The sequence below is a fragment of the Lactuca virosa genome, chromosome 4 (genome assembly GCF_052849685.1).
Source record: "Lactuca virosa cultivar CGN04683 chromosome 4, Lactuca_virosa_CGN04683_v6, whole genome shotgun sequence".
Taxonomy (NCBI): domain Eukaryota; kingdom Viridiplantae; phylum Streptophyta; class Magnoliopsida; order Asterales; family Asteraceae; genus Lactuca; species Lactuca virosa.
In genome coordinates this window covers 449,185,253-449,205,468 of record NC_136429.1, presented here as the reverse complement: position 1 = coordinate 449,205,468, position 20,216 = coordinate 449,185,253, and the positions used below count along the sequence as shown (strand labels likewise).

The window sequence follows — 20,216 nt, the reverse complement described above, 5'->3', positions numbered from 1 at the left end:
CGGATGGAATCACGTAAGATCACTAGATTAAGTAAGATATCAACTTTTTAGGGCAAGAAACACTTACATAGTTGAAGATCAAGAAGGAAAATCGGATGATACTTGAGAGGATTTGAGTCTTGGTTCTTGAAAATGTGAAAAAGTGAATAAAATGGCTAAGTGCCATATTTATACCCCTTGGGGTTTACGGCCGTAAACACCTTGTTTAGGCCGTAAACTCCAAACTCTTGGAGTTTTGGAACTTTATTGGTGCACAATAAACCCTAGGGCATCCTCTCTCATGTTATCTCCTGAAGTACTAACTTTAAAACACTCAAACTTATTCCAAAAAGTTTGAAAGTTAGCAGAAACTGTTCTGACTTCTATTGAATTGAATGGTTGTACAGAATAGAAATTTCGGGTTGTCACACTCACAAACACCAAGGGCAAGAGGATGAAGAAGGAGAAGAGGAGAGGCACTCAAAAACGTCTAGAAACCCTAAGGAATTAGTTGTCCACGTGTTTGGTGCCCTAGGGGTGCTTAAATAGTGAGGCTATTAGGGTTATCTAACAAGGAAACCCTAATTTGACTGCTTAGGCCCTAAGCAACCCATGGACTCCTCCTTTAGAGGCCTTGGACGATTTATAATGGGTTTCCCCATAGATTTCGTCCACTCCATCCTCTATGGAGTCCATTAGCCCAATATCTAACTATCACACAATTGACAGTTCTAGTCCCCTAAGTTTAATTAATCTCTTTTAGCCACAAAATTAATTCTTAATTAATTTTTGACTAATATTAATTAAACATAATGATTTCTCCTTTAATATATTATTCTCATAATATATTAATAAATCATAATTAATCCTCTCTCTCTATAATTCATCCTATCAAGTTGCTTTGGTGAAGGCAACCCAAAAGGACCATGCTCGCAATCAGGTCAAGTACATACCAAAATAGTTATGGGCTTAGACACTAATCCAACAGTCTCCCACTTGGATAAGTCTAATAACTATTATGCGTATGACTTCAGATCCTGATCAGCAATCGTAGCTTTCTAAAGCCGCTGTCAACTTTGATCTTATCAGAAACGCGTCCTTTAGACAAGGGATCATATATTCCTCCATTCTAGATATCGTATAGACGTGAGACATGGATTGAAATCATTCTCTCAGTCTATGTGTCGTTTCTCGATTTCTGATTTATGACAACTGACTAATTGAACAAATCAAATCAGTCATGGCCTGGCCGAGCACTTACCTTTGTCATCACTAAATCATCAAGGGGCCCACAGATATCGCTTTTATCCCACTTTGGGTAAAAGGAATGGATAAACTTCGACTCAATGCTTGCTTGTACTCACTCACCGAATCACACACAACAATACGTTTTATAACACCAAGTTACTGGTGTGTTTACATATTATCAATGTATAACCGACTCGCAAGATACAACTCACACATCTCGGTTTTAAGAATATAAGATATTATCGTCTCACCAATCACTCGTGATAAAATCCATGAAGCGATCCAAGTGAGCGTGGGTTTAATCCAATGCTCAAATCATATTCGTAAGCACTCATGAACGTTATAGCAAACTTTTGCTATGTCTAATACACTTTAGACAATCTACACACCAATTCATGACAATCTTCTTTCATACCTACTCCCAAAGTATGAGCGATTGTGGAACGTTCAAATAATTCAATTATTCTCAAATAACTCAATTATTTAGGAAGTCAAAACATGCAAATTGAAACACAAGAATAATACTAATCTTATATGGCCCCAAACTTTTGAGTATAAATAAAACACTTTTATTTAATCACCATATTGATTACTCATTATTTGTTGTTTCGGGTAATCAACTTCTTACTTGAATTATAACGACAATTGTCCCATGCTCTTAGCATGCACACTATGTTTACTTATGGTCCTTACTTTGTGAAATAGTATAATTGAATAACATTTTCAATCACACTCATTTTACAATTCCCAATCCTTACCACAAGTGTAAGAATACCAAATTCTTGCCACTTATAGAATATGTTAGATTCTAACACTTTATGCAATGGCCCTTTCGTAATGTCATGGCACAAAAGTCACCAAGACTCGGCCAATGAATTTACAAAATGCTCTATTGGAGATTGTTACAAGACAATTCCATAGACATGAAGACTCACATTCAAAGTACATTACTTTGAACATCCTTCTTGCATAAAAGTTTTTATAGACATACAGATTCTTAATGTCCAACTCCCAATATGGAAACATTTCCATATTTTCCATATGACAACTCATTTTAAATAGAATCATTTCTAATAATAATAATGTCAATATGGTCCTTCCATTACTATACTTCCAACTGTTCACAAGCGACCAATCCTTGGCGAACCTTAGATTATCCTTGACTGTTGTTTAACTAATTCAGTCAAATCTGATTCTAGTCCTTTTTCCCTCTTAATTCCCTAGGCATTTGGAAAATTTTAGAACGGTCGAATATTACAATGACATGATACTTTACCAGTCTTTTGCTATAATATTTCTATTTCTATTTGCCATGTTCTCACGATTCGAACTATGAAGAGGGATGTCGTAATCATAATCGAGTGTGAGAACACAACAATTATTTCTATATATAGAATTCTCTTACATTGAATCCTTTCAACATAACATTCATATATCTTTTTTACTAAATTTGATCAAAATTTATCGATCTAAACCTTTAGATTTGAAACAAAGTATAATATTCTCTCCCTTAATTATAGCAAAACAACTTTTCAACCTATGCAACTTTGCAAAGTGAAACTTTTGTTTTCTATAATTAATATTGCTAACTTGCAATAATAATCATGCTCCCACTAACATGATGATTATATTCATACCAGCATAACATTTATGCTCCCACTAGCTTTGACACGTATTCAGAAAATAGTTGGACTTCTAAAAGACAATACTTATTGACTTTCAAAGTTCATATTTCCAATACGATGTGCTTCGATAAGCCTTTATCTAAGCTTCTCAAATTCACACACCTTTCCTTAGATAGCTCACATGTGTGTCTAAACTAATTCAGAACTTATATTACTAAGTCCCAAATGTTCATACTAATTGCCAAATCTCACAATTCGAACTATGAAGAGGGATGCCGTAATCATAATCGAATTTGAGAATGCAATTTACATAATCGCTATCTCCTTAAAATCTCTCTTAATGAAAGCGTTTCCTCACAATCATTTTCATGAAGGAGAGAAACCTTATGACACTTAGATTTTATGGTGCATGTATTCCTATCCATGCAAATTTGTCATAATCATAATCGTAAGAAAATGTTTGTGACAAATTCAACCTCTTATGGGCAGAACTTGTTCATTCTTAATTTCATGCCATCAAGAGTCCCACCATTGCTTCCAAGTTATTTAGCAGCTCACCTATGCCAGTCAATGTACTTTCATTGATCAAGGTGTTTGCCCTTATGCATTCAATTGAGAACTCGTAGAACTCATATGCATAATCACCCAACTGGATTGGCACATAAATAAAATTTTATCAACACGATAGGTTACAATCCTCAAGTCGTGTGCTAGTGTTTAATAGGTTTACTTTTGAATTTGTTCTTGAAACTTTTCAAGATCTTTTAGACTCCCACTGGCCTCTTGACATATAAGATTCTTTTGTCGAGAAACATTTCTTGACAAAACAAATATTCAAGAGTCAGTGTATGTCTTTATCAAGACAAACCTACACACAATTTGGTATTAGCTGGTCTTTGTCTTATCCAAGACATCACAACTTATCAAAATGTGCAAATGTAAGAACATTCCTACTTAAGATTATGTCACTCAATTCACAATCTTGGAGTATGACTCTAAGAATTGATTTTGGTACGAAGTACGATTCATCTTATTGACTTAACCATTTCAACAATTCTCGACTCCTCTTCTTAGCCATACTAGTGCACTAAGGTGTCCTTAGAGGATGAATTGTAATATGGTTCTTATAATCTTTAAGAGAATCATAAAACATGATACAAAAGTACTCTCCCTTCTTCTTAGATTGGAGAAACTTTTATCTTCCTTGCCTAATTTATTCTTCTTATTCGTTCTGCCATTCATTGAAACTTTTCAATGATTCAGAATTACACTTAATCTTGTAAGCATAATCACATTTACTAGACTTTTAGTAAATCATGACGAATAATCTTATCGTTCTTTGTGGTGGACTTGACCAGTGCACAACATTGTGTACCATATCTCATTATCCTTCACTTGACTCACATACTTATGTGAACAAGGAATTAGTCTCAATTTTCCAAATACGAAGGTTATCATTCATCACACAATACCATTTGTATGATTCCAAGTTTCTGTCCAATTGAAACTTGGGTGATGAGAATCTTTCCTCATTTGGTAAATTTCTGACATTACCACAAATAACATAACTAAGAATCAAATCCATTCACAATATAGCTGACAATAGAACCATTCAAATACCAATTTTCATAAAATCCATCGCAAGGAAACATAAATAAGATAAATCAAATTTTATTTTATTGCGGAAAAATAATGTCCTTACAATGCGATTACAAATGAAAACTATGTAAAATTACTTAGCAATTTACCCTAACTTTAAAGTAGTAGCTTAAATATCTGATCCTTGAATCATGCGATCAAAATCCATTTCTTCGCGATCAGACTCAGCTTGCTCCTTCCTTTAAGCTTCCTTTCCTTTCTTCGATCCTTCAAAACATCGAAATGTAATCTTATCACATCATGTATTAAGAATCTCCAAATAGGAACTTAATAGAGTTAGATAGTGGAATTCCAGAAGCAGAGTCATACATCTTGACTCTCCCATCTCTTTGATCTCTTAGGTAGTCAGGGCAGCTTCGTAACCAATGCCCCTTCTTTTGGCAGTAGAAACACATGGATTCTTATGGAATGGTATACGGGACTATCTCAGACTCAGCCTTTCTCTTGCGTAGAGAAAACTTTTCTGGACTTCCAATGTTACCATTGCCCATAGAGGGTTGGGATATTGACTTACCAGACAAATTTGCTTACCAGTGCGCCAAATCATTTCTGATTCAGCAGCAATAAGCAAATATGTCAAATCAATAAGAGTCATGTCGTGTTCCATCATATAGTACTCTCTAACGAACTTACCATATGATTCGGGAAGTGACTGAAGAACCAAGTCAACAGCCAACTTCCTTTAAACATTGATACCTAACAATCCCAATCTATCAATATGTAACCTTTTATCCAAGACATGAGCACAAATAGACTTTCCATTTTCATGTCTTTTGCCAATAGGGCTTGAGTGACCTTGAACTTTTCAAGTCTTCGAACACGTGGGTCAGGGAGAATTATTAGAGGAGGTGGAGGAAATGAAGCATGATTTCCATTTCCACAATACAATCGTGGAACATCATCTTCACGTGGAAAACTTTTTCCAACGGATTTAGGACGACCATAGTTGTCATACTTTAACATCTATGAAACGGGAGAAAATTCAAGTTTAGTTGATTGAGTCCTTAATAAAACACCCAAATGAGATATTAAGGCTAGGACCCAACACAATATCCTACAAATTAGAAGAGGGATGTCGTAATCCAACTCGCAGAACATTTGAAGGTAGGTAAATGACGATTTACCAATTTCCACCATGAAAAACGAAAAGAAGGTTAAGTTTTAAATGAATTGAAACTCCTAGATCTTTTGAGATTCATTGAACTTTTCAATGTCATGTTTAATCTCGATTATGCCCTTCATTTGTGACTGGGATGCCGAGGATCACAAATAAGGTGTGAATAACCATGCGAATGTACGCGGTGCCCTCAATGTTACAGTCACCTAATCGACATGCCGGTTAACCACACACGCTCCATCGATCTATGACAAACATCGAGTCACCCTTCGCTACCAATGCCAAACCTAACTTAGTGTGCCGGTTAACCACACACGCTCCACTAATTGTCTCGACAAGGGTACAAAGTGCAATTCCATGGAATTGCATTGATTTCACTTTTTCCTAAAGTAACTAAGATTTGGGATTTTAGTAAAACATTTAGTTACTTTATTCATTATACATTTAATGAGGAGAGGGGTTTGCTCTATCCTACCCGTTCGGCTAACGACCCTCCACTAGTCAAGAGTGCGGTGGGTAAGAGTGGATACCCATTCAATCGCCATTTTATAGGCAATTTCCTTAAACACCCCTTATAGACCAGCTTCGTGAATGAGGCCTACTAACGGTAAGACTAGCAGTTTAAGTTATACATATATAATATTAGACTTTTAATGTTATATATAGTATAGGGTGTATTTTACACTTTTAAAATACCATATGGGTTAATTTAATAAATTATACCTTTTAATTTAATTAAACATAAACCATGTCATTATGAATTTATTAACTATCTTTTAATTATACTTTTAATTAAATTAATAAAACCATAAGGGTGTAATTCGAACTTTTCAAAACTAGGGTTTTAGAATTTAAAATTTCAAAAATTAAACTTTTAATCAAAAATTTAAATTCCAAATCTTGAGGGCAAGTTTTGAAACCTTTCAAAAATATTAGGGTTTAACTATTTAAGTTTCAAAACTAAAACTTTTAAAGTTCAAATTTAAACTATAAAACCTAAGGGGTGAAAAATGAAACTTTTCCAAACTTTATCAAGAACATTCTAGATCAACAATTCAAATAAGGCAATTAACAATTAATTATGATTATCTAATTTTGACCTAGTCCAATTACTTGCAAGATAATTCACCAAATAACTAAAATAATTAAACATTATCTTATAAGGCAACAAATATTTGATTAATTGGTAATTATCTACTATTTTGCCAAGGATATTCACCCAAAATCAATAAAAATCGGATTTTACTAATTAAAAACGTTTATGGTAAGTATCACAAGCCAAAACAGCAAGCAAATCGCGAAATTGTGCTGTCAGACCCTTTGACTCGTCGAGTCTGGCCTGGACTCGTCGAGTTCAGTCGACTCGGCAAGTTCACCAAGTGACTCGGCGAGTCATGCAGTCAGAACCAAAAAAATTTCGATTTTTTAAGCAATAAACGATCAAAATAGCATCAATTCATCAACAAACAGCCCTAGGCTCTGATACCACTGATGGGTTATGAGCACTACAACATTCCTATGGTATACATGCAAACCCTAAAGCTTTGGATCTAGTTTGTCTAATGAACATGCAATAATCATCCAAAGCCATAAACCTTAGATCTAGCATGTGATAATCGATATTAACATAAGAATAAGGTTTAGATCTTACCTTGATTGTTATGTAGCAATAACAATCTATTCCTTCCAATAATTGGCTTCTAAAAGCTTAGAGTCACAAATGTCACTCCTCTAATGGCTCACAAACACCAAGGGCAAGAGGATGAAGAAGGAGAAGAGGAGAGGCACTCAAAAACGTCTAGAAACCCTAAGGAATTAGTTGTCCACGTTTTTGGTGCCCTAGGGGTGCTTAAATAGTGAGGCTATTAGGGTTATCTAACAAGGAAACCCTAATTTGACTGCTTAGGCCCTAAGCAACCCATGGACTCCTCTTTTAGAGGCCTTGGACGATTTCTAATGGGTTTCCCCATACATTTTGTCCACTCATCCTCTATGGAGTCTATTAGCGCAATATCTAACTATCACACAATTGACAGTTCTAGTCCCCTAAGTTTAATTAATCTCTTTTAGCCACAAAAGTTAATTCTTAATTAATTATTGACTAATATTAATTAAACAATATGATTTCTCCTTTAATATATTATTCTCATAATATATTAATAAATCATAATTAATCCTCTCTCTCCATAATTCATCCTATCAAGTTGCTTTGGTGAAGGCAACCCAAAAGGACCATGCTCGCAATCGGGTCAAGTACATACCAAAATAGTTATGGGCTTAGACACTAATCCAACATTTTGAAGTCGGGAATTCGATGGAAGAAGAATAATAAAAGAGAGCTGATCAACGTGCATCACAAAGTGGTAAGGACGAGACCACATCGTGGCCTGATGATTTATCGTGATCTGTTACAAAGTCAAAACCTCCACCACGACGTAGAGAGGATAATAACCACAACGTGGGGAGCCTGTTTACGAATTGTGAGATTTTTGTTTCCATGTTTCCGACTCCAAAAAGTTTTGATATTTTTCCCGAAGAAAATAAGGAAGACAATGTGAAATCAATGTTGCAACCCGAAGAAAATAAGGAAAATGATAAACCTTTTAAAGTTGGGAAGCTGATGGAAGAAGAAAAACAAAAGAGAGTTGATCAACGTGCACCAAGACGTGGTAAGGACGAGACCATGTCGTGGCCTTATGATATATCGTGATCTGTTACAAAGTCAGAACCTCCACCACGACATAGAGAGGACAATAACCACGACGTGGGGAGCCTATTTACGAATTGTCAGATTTTTGTTTCCGCTTTTCCGACTCCAAAAAGTTCTGAACTTTTTCTAGAAATTTTAGAGCCAAAAGAAGGCCAAATTTTTGGGAGTTCCAATGCAAGTTTGGATGAAAATGGGAAAGTTACTATACATGGTGCGGAAAAAGTTGAAAAATCATTCGGGAGATCAAATGAGAAAGGTGCTACAAAGAAGGACAAGATTAAAGTTAAAAATAAAGATAAAATAGAAATGAGAACGGAACAAAAGAAAGATGAAGGAAAAAGCTCGAAAAGTAGAGTAAGTAAGGGTTGAATACAGGGTGCCTATTGTTGAGTTATGTGTAGTTAAGAGGACCACTCTAATTACATTAACTTGAATTTTAATTAGTTTATGATCATTAAACTATTAAGACTAGAGATTGACCATATCCTAGGGTTAGGTAATATTAATTTATGACTTTGAAAGTGTTAGAGAGTATTAGTTATCCATGCTATGCTTAGATCGATTGTCATGACCATTGATAAGAAATCATTAGATCAAATAGTTCATAGTTGAGTTTAATTATATGGTTTTGTGTTCACTAAATTGTATGATCATTGAAATTAGATGTTCATTAATCATTAGAACTAGGAAATCCAACCAAGATAACTAGTCATAAAATTTAGTAACCAACACATTAATCTATTACATGCTAATGAATCAAACATAAAATGCTAGGGGGATTCAAAATCTAATGGAAGTATTTCAAATATACTCCTTTAAAATGACATTCTTTGGTCTTTGTTTGCTTTAGTTGTTTGAAACTGATAATTAAGTTTCTAATCTTGAAAAATAAGAAAAACCCCATCTAGAGTTTGTTTCTTAGGTTAATTTTTAACATTATTTTCTTAATTAGATTTTCGTTCCCTGTATTCAACCCTTACTTACTCTACTTTACTATAAACGCGACTAGGTACACTACATATTGTGTTTTAGCTGAGTTAGATAATTAGGATATAAATTTAAAGCTTTCAAAGTGATTATATGTTACGTCCCATTTTCACAACCAAAAATTTTCATTTTATTTAAGTAAATCTTCCCAATTATAAATCCGTTATGGAGAAAACGGTTTATTCCGAACACATTTATAAAAATCAGAGTAATATTAAAGCGCGAATTATCATTGTTTTGATGAATGTGTACAGTCACGCCTTCGCCTTCCCATGATGACCGATGATACCTGAAACAATAAACAACCGGGTAAGCACAAAGCTTAGTGCGATTCCCCCAAAATACCACATATGATAAACATACAAGCATGCATAACGGTCGCCCTTCGGGCCTTCGGCCTGACTGGACCGCCTCGCAGGCTGTAAGCTGGCCCGCACCAGGTATCTTGGCCTACAGCACAAAGCAGGACCGCCTCAACCCACCACTACCATATGTCGACATATAAACAATCAAGGATCAAGTAGGCACATAATACAGGCAAACAATAATCATACAACTCACTACCGCCTACTAGTCCTCACACCATACACTCTCCCGCTACCAACTATCCTCCATAAAATGCATAACCATATGTAACCAGAGGTAAGATAGCCACCTAAATAGATGATCCTACTCTAGAGAAACAACCAAATGAGGAACAGGCAAGAAAGCCTAGATCAAGAGTTCTCAGGCTATCCTACATGACCACATATAGTCCCTAGGGCACTCTACTAGATGATAACCAATAAGTACAGATAACATACAGTTCTATAGATCACTACAGCAAAGCAACATACTTGATACCATGATACAGATCTACGGATCACCACAGCATAGCAACATATTCGATACCAGGATACAAATCTAACAGATCACTACAACATAGCAGCATACTAAATATCAACAATCCAAGGAATGCATAACCGTGTATACTCATAGTGAGATAGACACCCGGACATATGATCCTACTCTAGAACCACAACCAAATGAGGAACAGGTAAAAGAGCCTAGATCAAGAGTCCTCAGTCTATCCTACATGACTATATATACAGTCCCTAAGGCATCCCTCTACTAACAGACAACCAAAACTAATGGTCCGACAATGGTGCCTTCGACTCACGGGTATAGTGAGGCAAAACTCACCTGAAATGAAGAAACCCGAGAACACTGTGATACGCTCCCTGCTAAACTGTTTGCTCCCGCGGATCCACTAATATTAGAACCATATAAAATCTTAATCACCAATCAAAACCCTCAAGTTTGTGTAACGTCCCATTTTCACAACCAATTTTTTTTCATTTTTATTAAGGGGAAAACTTTCCAATTTATAAATCTATTATTAGGAAAACTGTTTATTCCAAATTACATTTGTTCAAAATCAGAGTTTTATAGAAAATGCGGCAATCCTCAATGTTGTTGATGCGTGTGTACAGTCTCGCCTTCACCTTCCCAAATGACATCTTAAAGAGATCCTAGGAAGACGAAAAGAAAGATTGAAGGAAAAAGATCAAGATCATGCGAAGATCTTGGAAAAACTAGGATCCCCTCCTTCGAACGCCAAGGTAATTAATGTTATCTCTAAGGGTTCTGATATTTGTGCAACTTCTTACTCTACACCAAAATGACATGCAAAGGTATCCAAAACAGAGAAAGAAATAAATCACCTTCGATGAACAAGATATCCAGGATCCTCATCATGATGAATTAGTGATAACTCTCTACATCGCCAATCACTTTGTTAGAAGGATCCTGGTGGACGGAGGATCCTCGGTGAACATCATACCTTATATGCTCTTAACAAGATGAACATCCTAAAATCCAAGATATTCAAGAGATCATCAGTACTAATAGGATTCAACAATGAAACGCGGCATGTTGTTGGAGAGATCAAGCTACCCGTCTATATTGAAGGGGTAAATTCTATGCAACACTTTTGTGTTATTAATGCTTTGTCTTCCTACAATGTTATATTAGGTAGGCCCTAGATCCATGACAGGAAAGCGGTTCCATCAATGTACCACCAATGTGTCAAGATGCCTACCCCTTGGGGGATAATGAAGATCATCAGTGATCAACAAGAATCCAAAGAATGCTACAAGACCTTAATGAAGCCTTCATCAGTACCACGACAAGCATAATAATAAAAGCATGGGGCACGAGATGTACTAGAAGCAAGAGAACATGATGTGAAGGAAGTGACCCTAAACCCCGATGATCCTGAATCCAAAGTCCTCATAGGATCCTCAATACCAGAACAAATCGAGCAAGAACTAATGATTTGTTTGTTTTTTTAACGTTTTGTCTGTTTACGTTATATAATGATTTTTTTGTTTACGTTTTGTTCGAATAGACAAATTAAAATAAGAACCCGGATATTTTTGACGTTTTATTTGAATATATTATTTGATGTTGTTTTTTTTTTTTTTTTGACGTTTTGTTTGTTTACATTATATAATGATGTTTTTTACGTTTAGTTTGAATAAACAAATTAATATAATAAACCGGATAACTAAAAATCGTCCAATATAACTATTTAATATTGTTTTTTATGTGGTTTTTGTTTACATCATTCACTTATATGTTAGTGTTTGTTATTTTGTTTAGTTTTAAGAGGTTTTAAGGTTTTATGTGTTTTTCGTTTACATCATTTGTTTATATGTCAATGTTTCTTTATTTATATTGTCTAAGTAATTATATTTTTTCGTATAACTATTTATGAAAAAAAACCAAAGTAAAACTATTGAATCAAACCACAGGGACCATTTTTGTAATTTACTCTAAAATTTAATTGTTAAAGAATAATTTCGATACATTATACTTCAAACATTGTCTAATTAAAGAATATGATTTTATTAAAAGAAAGGAAACGACTAAATTTGAATTTATGAATAATTAATAATTGTCGGCACTAACAACTCATCACTTTTAATAATTTATGAAGTTATTGACAACTTTCGTAACAAAATATATATGGTTAAATATAAAGTAATACCATGTGTTGCTTAAAGAAGGTTCCTTATAATGTTAATTTTTATTGTTTCAAATAATAAATATAATATGTATTTAAGTTGAGCATCATTAGTAATATGTTTGTTTAGATATTGATTAATTGATATTACATTTAAAATAAAATCGCGATATACAATTTTTGTTTTGTGGATAAAGTGATCTGATTTCCCGATTATGAAAAAGTCAAACAGTCAAATTGTTACCACTTAAAATTATTTCGATATGTTATGCTAATTTCTAGAAAAGTTATTGTTTGTTGATGGAAAATAACTTGTCACATCCTAAGTTTATATACTTAAATAATACAAACTGCCTTTTTATTATAAAATTGTTAAATACGTGGACTTTTTAAGAGTTCAAACAACCGAATGGGTTGTACCTCCAAAACAATCTTATCACATACAGACTTTACACGAATATTGTCCATTGGGTTAATGTCATAAAAACCTTCAAGTTTACAGGGTTTTGTCGGTTTTGCCCAAAGATGAAATTTATGTCGGTTTTTACCCAAACATTTTCGAAAAATGTTCGATTTTACCCTTTTACCGGTGATAACAGGTTTTCCAGGTTACCATTATATTAAATTCGTAAAAAAAACCCTTAAGTTTACTATTTTTTTGCGTTTTTACCCTTAAGTTTATAATTTTTTTTACACTTTTACCCTAAGTATATTTTTTTCATAATATACATATTTATGCAGAAAAATCGTATTTATATACGAAAAAATATTTCATTAAATATTGTATTTATATTTTTTTTAATGTTATATATATATATATATATATATATATATATATATATATATATAAAAACTATATCTATAAAACACATATTCATAATTCTAAAAATATTATTTATCTTTCTAAATGGTATAACCATGCAAAAACACAAACACACACAAACAAACAATATATATATATATATATATATATATATATATATATATATATATATATATATATATTTGTTTGTTTGTGTGTGTTTGTGTTTTTGCATGGTTATACCATTTAGAAAGATAAATAATATATTTAGAATTATGAATATGTGTTTTATAGATATAGTTTTTAGAAGTATAAATACATATTTTTACATTTTTATATATTAATATGTATCTATACTTCTAAAAATATATTTATACTTTAAAAAAAATCATATATCAAAATACATATTTACACTTCTAAAAATATATGTATATACTTATATAAACATGTTTATGAATGAACAAGTTTTTTTATTGATATGTATATTTTTAAATACATAAAAGTACGTATTTGTAGTTCTAAAAACATATTAATTTGTTTTTTTTACATCTTAAATGGTTTATCCAAGAAAAAAAATCCATACACACACACACACACACACACATACACACACACACATATATATATATATATATATATATATATATATATATATATATATATATAAAGAATTAACATTAAAAAATGTAAATACAATATTTAATTAAATTTTTTCCGTTTATAAATATGATTTTTCTGCTTGAATACGTATAATATGAAAAAAAAAATACATAGGGTAAAAGTGTTAAAAAATTATAAACTTAAGGGTAAAAACGTAAAAAAAAACTGTAAACTTAAGGGTTTTTTTGTGAAGTTAATATAATGGTAACCTGTTATCACCGGTAAAAGGGTAAAACCGAACATTTTTTGGAAAATATTAGGGTAAAAACGGACATAAAATTCAAATTTAGGCAAAACCGACAAAACCCTGAAAAGTTGAAGGTTTTATGACATTAGCCCGTTAGCCACAAATAACCAAAATTTTGTAATACCAAATTACTAAAGGCATGTATGACTGATTACGACAGATTGCCGCCTGTGACTAACCCGTCATACGATTATTGAAAATTACACGCGGATCAGCAACAGAATATAATCATATTTAAAGATCGCCAAGAATTATCTGTCGCTACAATTACTTTACAAAATTAATATTTATGGAAAATATGTAACAACCGGCATAGAAGACTATATGTATTTTGAGTTATAGATTTATTGAACTTTAATTTAAAAATTAATTTGAGATGGTTTTATGTGGCCTACATTAAGACATCTAAAATAATTCTTAATTAAACCTCATTAAATCTATATCTAAAAAAACATCTAGCCTTCTCTAGTTTTCTATATAGGTGCTTTCCAAGAATTTAAGTAAGGGTGTCATTTCTAGAAAAAAATATTTAATGTACGTCATGGCGTCATGCCAATACAGCCCATAAAGCCCAATATCAGAATTCCATCCTTCATACCCAGTCCAGAAGAAATGAATCCAGGGAATGAATAAATCGCCTAAAGCCCAACTCATGGTTACATCTCAAAGTATTGGTATTACCAAAACTACATTCCAATTTTATCATCTAACGAATCCAAGTAGGGGTGTCATAAAAAACCAAAACCGAATAACCAAACCGAACCAAATGACGTTTGGTTTATTTGGTTCGGGTTATTTGGTTTTCGGTTAATTTGGTTTGGTTAACTGAATAAGGATATCTTATTCGGTTTGGTTTTTGGTTAAATTTTCATTGTTTTGGTTAAACCGAAAAACCAAATAAGCTATTTAATATATATATATATATATATATATATATATATATATATATATATATATATATATATATATATATATATATATATATATATATCAACATTTTTGATATAAATTTATTGATTAGTTACTAAGATTTTCATGACTTTTTTAGTTATTAAAATTATATACGATTAAAATTATATTAACCTATATCTACAACTTGAATATAATATTTTATATATTAATATAGTTTCTTTGTTTGGTAATAGTCTAATAAGTTTTTATTTTATTTTAGTTTAATATTTATTTTTACGTGCTGAATTTTATTCGGTTTAACCGCTAAATCGAACTGAATAAACAATAACCGAATAAATCGAAACCGATTAAACCGAACCTTATTTGGTTTGGTTATGGTTAGATTTAAAATGTACAAAAACTGATAAAACCGAACTGTTTTAACCGAAAACCGAAAAACCAAACCGAATAACACCCCTAAATCCAACTCTAGGCCCTCTCTTTTTCAATTCTTCATTTCATGGGTGATGGATGAGACCCTTGAGGCTATTGTTAAAGAGGGTGGACATGTGACTTGTCTTTTGGTTTCTTTTTCTCGTTAAACCCATTATTGGTTGTTTCAGAAAAATTAAAAAAGACAAAAGACAAAACTAATGCATGGCTTAAGGTAAAAAAAACGAAGAATGCAAAAAAGGTTGAGGAAATCATCAACAACATCAATAAAATCGATTTGGAAGCTGAAGAATTAACTCTTTCTAGTGACAGTATTGCGACAAGGGAGGAATTGCTTAAGGAGTTTATGGAAATTGAAGAAAACATGTACTAGACCTCAAACAAAAACCGAGGTGCATATGCGCATTGGAAGGTGACGAGAACTCAAGTTACTTTCATGGAATAATCAACAAAAACCTCCAGTCTCAACGTATATATGAAATTAATATCAATGGAAGTTGATCTCTTATCGGCGACAGTAAAAAAAAGAACATGTCAAACATTTCAAAGAAATTCAAAGAACCAAATAAATTCATACATGTGTTTTCTTAGCAGTAAGTTCAAGAAATTGTCTGCCGAGAATCGAGATCTCCTTGAGACTCTTATTACTTTTGAAGAAGTCTGTGCAACCATATGGAAAATGATTTCACATTTGTTTTTTGTAAAGAAACATTGCAACACATTGACGGGCAATAAGTACATGGTAGGTAAGGATTTCGAGAGATCATGGACAATTAAAAAAGGATGCAACTCCTCCTTCATTATCTTAGTTCAAAAAGTAAATATTCCAATTTCCTTGGATGAATTCAGACCTAATCATACAAAAATAAAAATAAATAATTCATAATGGAATTGCTAAACATTGTAAATAAGCAAATCAATGATTCCTAAGATATCCACTTTTTGATCTTCAAATAATGCTTTAATGTGACAATGTTGATCTCCAGCCCCCATAAGGTTTTTGGTCTTCAAAAAAGTCTTTTTACTTGTAGGACAAGATTTGCACACCTTTGAGGGTTTCGCAGAGGTTCCATTTATAGTCTTCTAAAGTGTAAGCATACACCACTACAAATAAAATGACATTTAGTGATATAGAAAAATATCATATAAACAAGAAGTTGCTCCCATTATGTCTCTTTCCTTTTCCATATAAACATCCATCGATTCTTCTAAGGATTGAAAATGTTTTTCAAACTAACAAACTGGAGCACCCATCAAGGACGTTCGAAATAAAGAAAGTTGTGATGTCATTCCGGTCTCCTTATTTGATTCTCGTTTTATCATATTTTCTTAGAACTTGTATTTGCATCTTAAACCATTTTTCTTGAAAAATTATTCCTTACAAAAAGAATTATTGATTTCCAATAATTATTAATTTCATCCCAAGTTTTAATTAGTGTACTCTATATACTCATTAAATCAACTACATGTCTCATGCTACGTTAATAAATAAAAAAGAGTCAGCACGTGTGAACTGGGCTGATGAGGTAATACCGGGCCCACTTTTCCATCGTTTACATAATTACATCAAACAAAATTCTATCGTCATTTTTTTATTATCTTCAGCGTTGCTTTTACTGCTGTGAAACAAAACAACAGCCCAAAATCATTGCTCGATGTCGAGGTTTTGATCTCATTTATTCTTTCTTTAAATGAATGTTGAATAAATCATAAATTTTCTATCTTTTTCGCTCATAATTTTCATCAACAAAAGCTTTGAAGTCTTAATTGTTTCAGGTCCTGTCTGATTTATGTCCCTTTGTTCTTTAGCAAAATTTCCTTTTTGATTCTTTTATATTATAAACCCCACTTGGGAAAGTACGTACATAGATATCTATGTAGTTTAGTTTTTTTCTTCAATGAGTGTCTTGTTTTCTGTTTCATGATTCAACCTTTTTTGAAGCTTTGAATGAGATGTGAATTATGTTTCTGGTGAGTCTTTTGATCGTAGAAAGCAAGAAAAATCAGTTCAAGTGAACAGAACTCACCTTAAAGAAGAAGCCTTTTCGATGTAATGTGCATTTGAAGGTGATTTGTGGTCGTTTCGTAATTCGTATTGTTGTGTTTTTGCACACCAGGTTTTTGTGGAAATGCCTGCGTTTTCTTCGATGATAAATGGGGCTGAGGGGCAGGTTCTAGATCTAGATAGTGCTGTAAAAGATGGGGTGTTGGGCGGCGGTGGAGGAGTCGGTTTCGGTGGTGGGTTTTCTGAGAAATTGGATCTGAAGAAGATGATTGAAGTGTTAGATTCGCCGGAGATTCCATCGGTGTTCATTTGTCCAATTTCACTTTCACCAATGGAAGATCCGGTCACCCTTTGCACCGGCCAAACCTACGAGCGATCCAACATCATGAAATGGTTCAGTCTCGGCCATTTCACCTGCCCGACGACAATGCAAGAACTCTGGGACGATTCCGTCACCCCAAACGACACCCTTCACCGGTTAATCCACAGCTGGTTTTCACAAAAATACTTCCAGAAAAAGAAGAGATCCGAAGACGTACAAGGATTAACATCAGAAATCCTCGACACTCTTAAAAAATCCAAAGGCCAAGCTCGTATTCAATCGCTGAAAGAGCTCCGGCGAGTTGTCGCCGCCCACGGTATCGCCAGAAAAACGGTTGTCGAAAAAGGTGGAGTGAGTTTCCTTTCATCTCTATTAGGTCCTTACACATCTCACGCCATTGGTTCCGAAGTTATCTCCATTCTCGTTCATCTAAACCTCGATTCATCTTCAAAATCGAATCTAACGCAGCCGGCGAGGATCTCATTAATGGTGGACATGTTAAACGAAGGTTCCATAGAAACACGAATCAACTGTACACAATTACTCAAACTTCTAATCGTCGAAGACGATTTCAATCCTCAAGTTGAAATCGTTTCAAGCCCTAGTTTACTCGTCGCATTGATGAGACTCGTAAGAGATAAACGACATTCATCTGGAAATCTACCCGCGCTTTCCTTACTCAAATCGATATGCTCAAGCTCATCCTCTCGATCACACAAACAGATTCAACTCATGATCATCACAATCGGTGCAGTTCCTCAATTAATCGAATTATTACCTGGATTAAACTCTGAATCGTTGGAATTAGCGCTTTTCATCTTGGATTCTGTGTCAAATCTAAAAGAAGGTAAACTCGCTTTGAGTGATTGTTCAAACACGATTCCCAATATGGTAAGAATTTTGATGAGAGTTTCGGAAAACTGTACAAAATATGCTTTATCGATCTTGTGGGCTGTTTGCGAGCTTTCACCTCAGGAGTATTCATTGATTGCTGTGGATGTGGGACTTGCAGCAAAGCTTCTTCTTGTTATACAAAGTGGTTGTAATCCTTCGATAAAACAACAATCTGCAGATCTTTTGAAGTTATGCAGCTTAAATTATACAGATTCAATATTCATTTCCAAATGCAAGCTGACAAGAACAATTCAATAATGTATAATTTCATGTATAGTGAAGTAACTTGGATTCCCTTTGTATTATTTTTGTGTTAAATCGATTTAATTGTAAGAGAAGATGGTGTGAATCAAATATTTTGGTTCAATGAGAGTTGGAAATTGTTATATTGCAATCACAATTGTGTTTCTTGTTGGGAAACTATAGAAAACATTATATTTTTGTTATTTTTGCAGTTTAACTAAAAGATATTGTTACAAAAGCCCTTACATTTGGTAGAAATTAATGGTTTTCCCTTATGTCGGATTTTATATCCATTAAGGCCTTACATTTGACAAGCTTTTATCAGTTATTGTTTTTATTAGGTGGTGCACGTTACAACCGGTCACACTTGCCATGTATATACCCTAGTCACACTTGCTATGGTCACACTTGCCATGTATATACCCTAGTCACACTTGCTATGTATATACCCTACGTGGAATCATTTAGCTATGTAGGATAGTTGTGAGAAGAGGGTGTAAACCAAGGACCATGCTGGAAACACTACCTTCTCTGATGAGACTCGTAACCTATAAAACACCACTACATTTCGTCACCATCTTCAGCCACCACAATCGTCCACCTACACCACCGTTGGCCACCACCGTCCCTTCTAGGACCGATATACAAAAACACAAAAATTGAGCCCAAATATGAAAACGAATATGTAGATAGGACATCTTCGATTTCTTTAGCAGATAAACAAAGACCAATGGTGGTGAGCCCAAATATGTAAACTGAGCTGAAAACAACCTGCAATTTCTTTCGGAAAGCAACAAAGAGTAATGGTGTGCATAGTTTTTTCATTATCGTAATGGGTTGTTATGGTTTTATGGATCAATGGAATTAAATCGATTTGTGGGTTTAGATCTTATTCAAATCGACTTCGTGAGCCCAACATCATAACGCTACCATCACCCTTACAACCGGTAACACCAACGTTATCACCCTCACAAGTCATAACTAGTACCACCTCTTTCTTCTGAGCCCGACATCACAAGACATGTTATCCATCATTTTTCTTTACCCATTCGATCAAGACCTATAAACCTGTTAGCCATCATTTTCTTTACATGTATCGATCAAGACCTGCAAACCTTTTATCGATCGTTTTTCTTTACACATCTCGAACAAGAAGTGTCACCCTTCGTAATTATTGGTGGAGATGGGAGTGCTAATTTATAAGAAAGCATAAGGATACTCTAATTTTGATGGGTTAGGTCCATCCAGAATTAGGCCATAAATGGAATCAGCTAATCACAAAATGCCATGCAACTACTTCTAGAATCTTCAACCTTAAGGGATATGCATCTCATACCCGCTATGCACCTAGGCACATTCGGCAACTC

General features: G+C 33.7%; 1 pseudogene; it reads left to right on the top strand.

Moving 5' to 3' along the window:
* Positions 1 to 17,514: 17,514 nt before the first annotated feature.
* On the top strand, positions 17,515 to 19,000 carry LOC145109099 (U-box domain-containing protein 30 pseudogene; annotated as a pseudogene).
* The last annotated feature ends 1,216 nt before the right edge of the window (positions 19,001 to 20,216 follow it).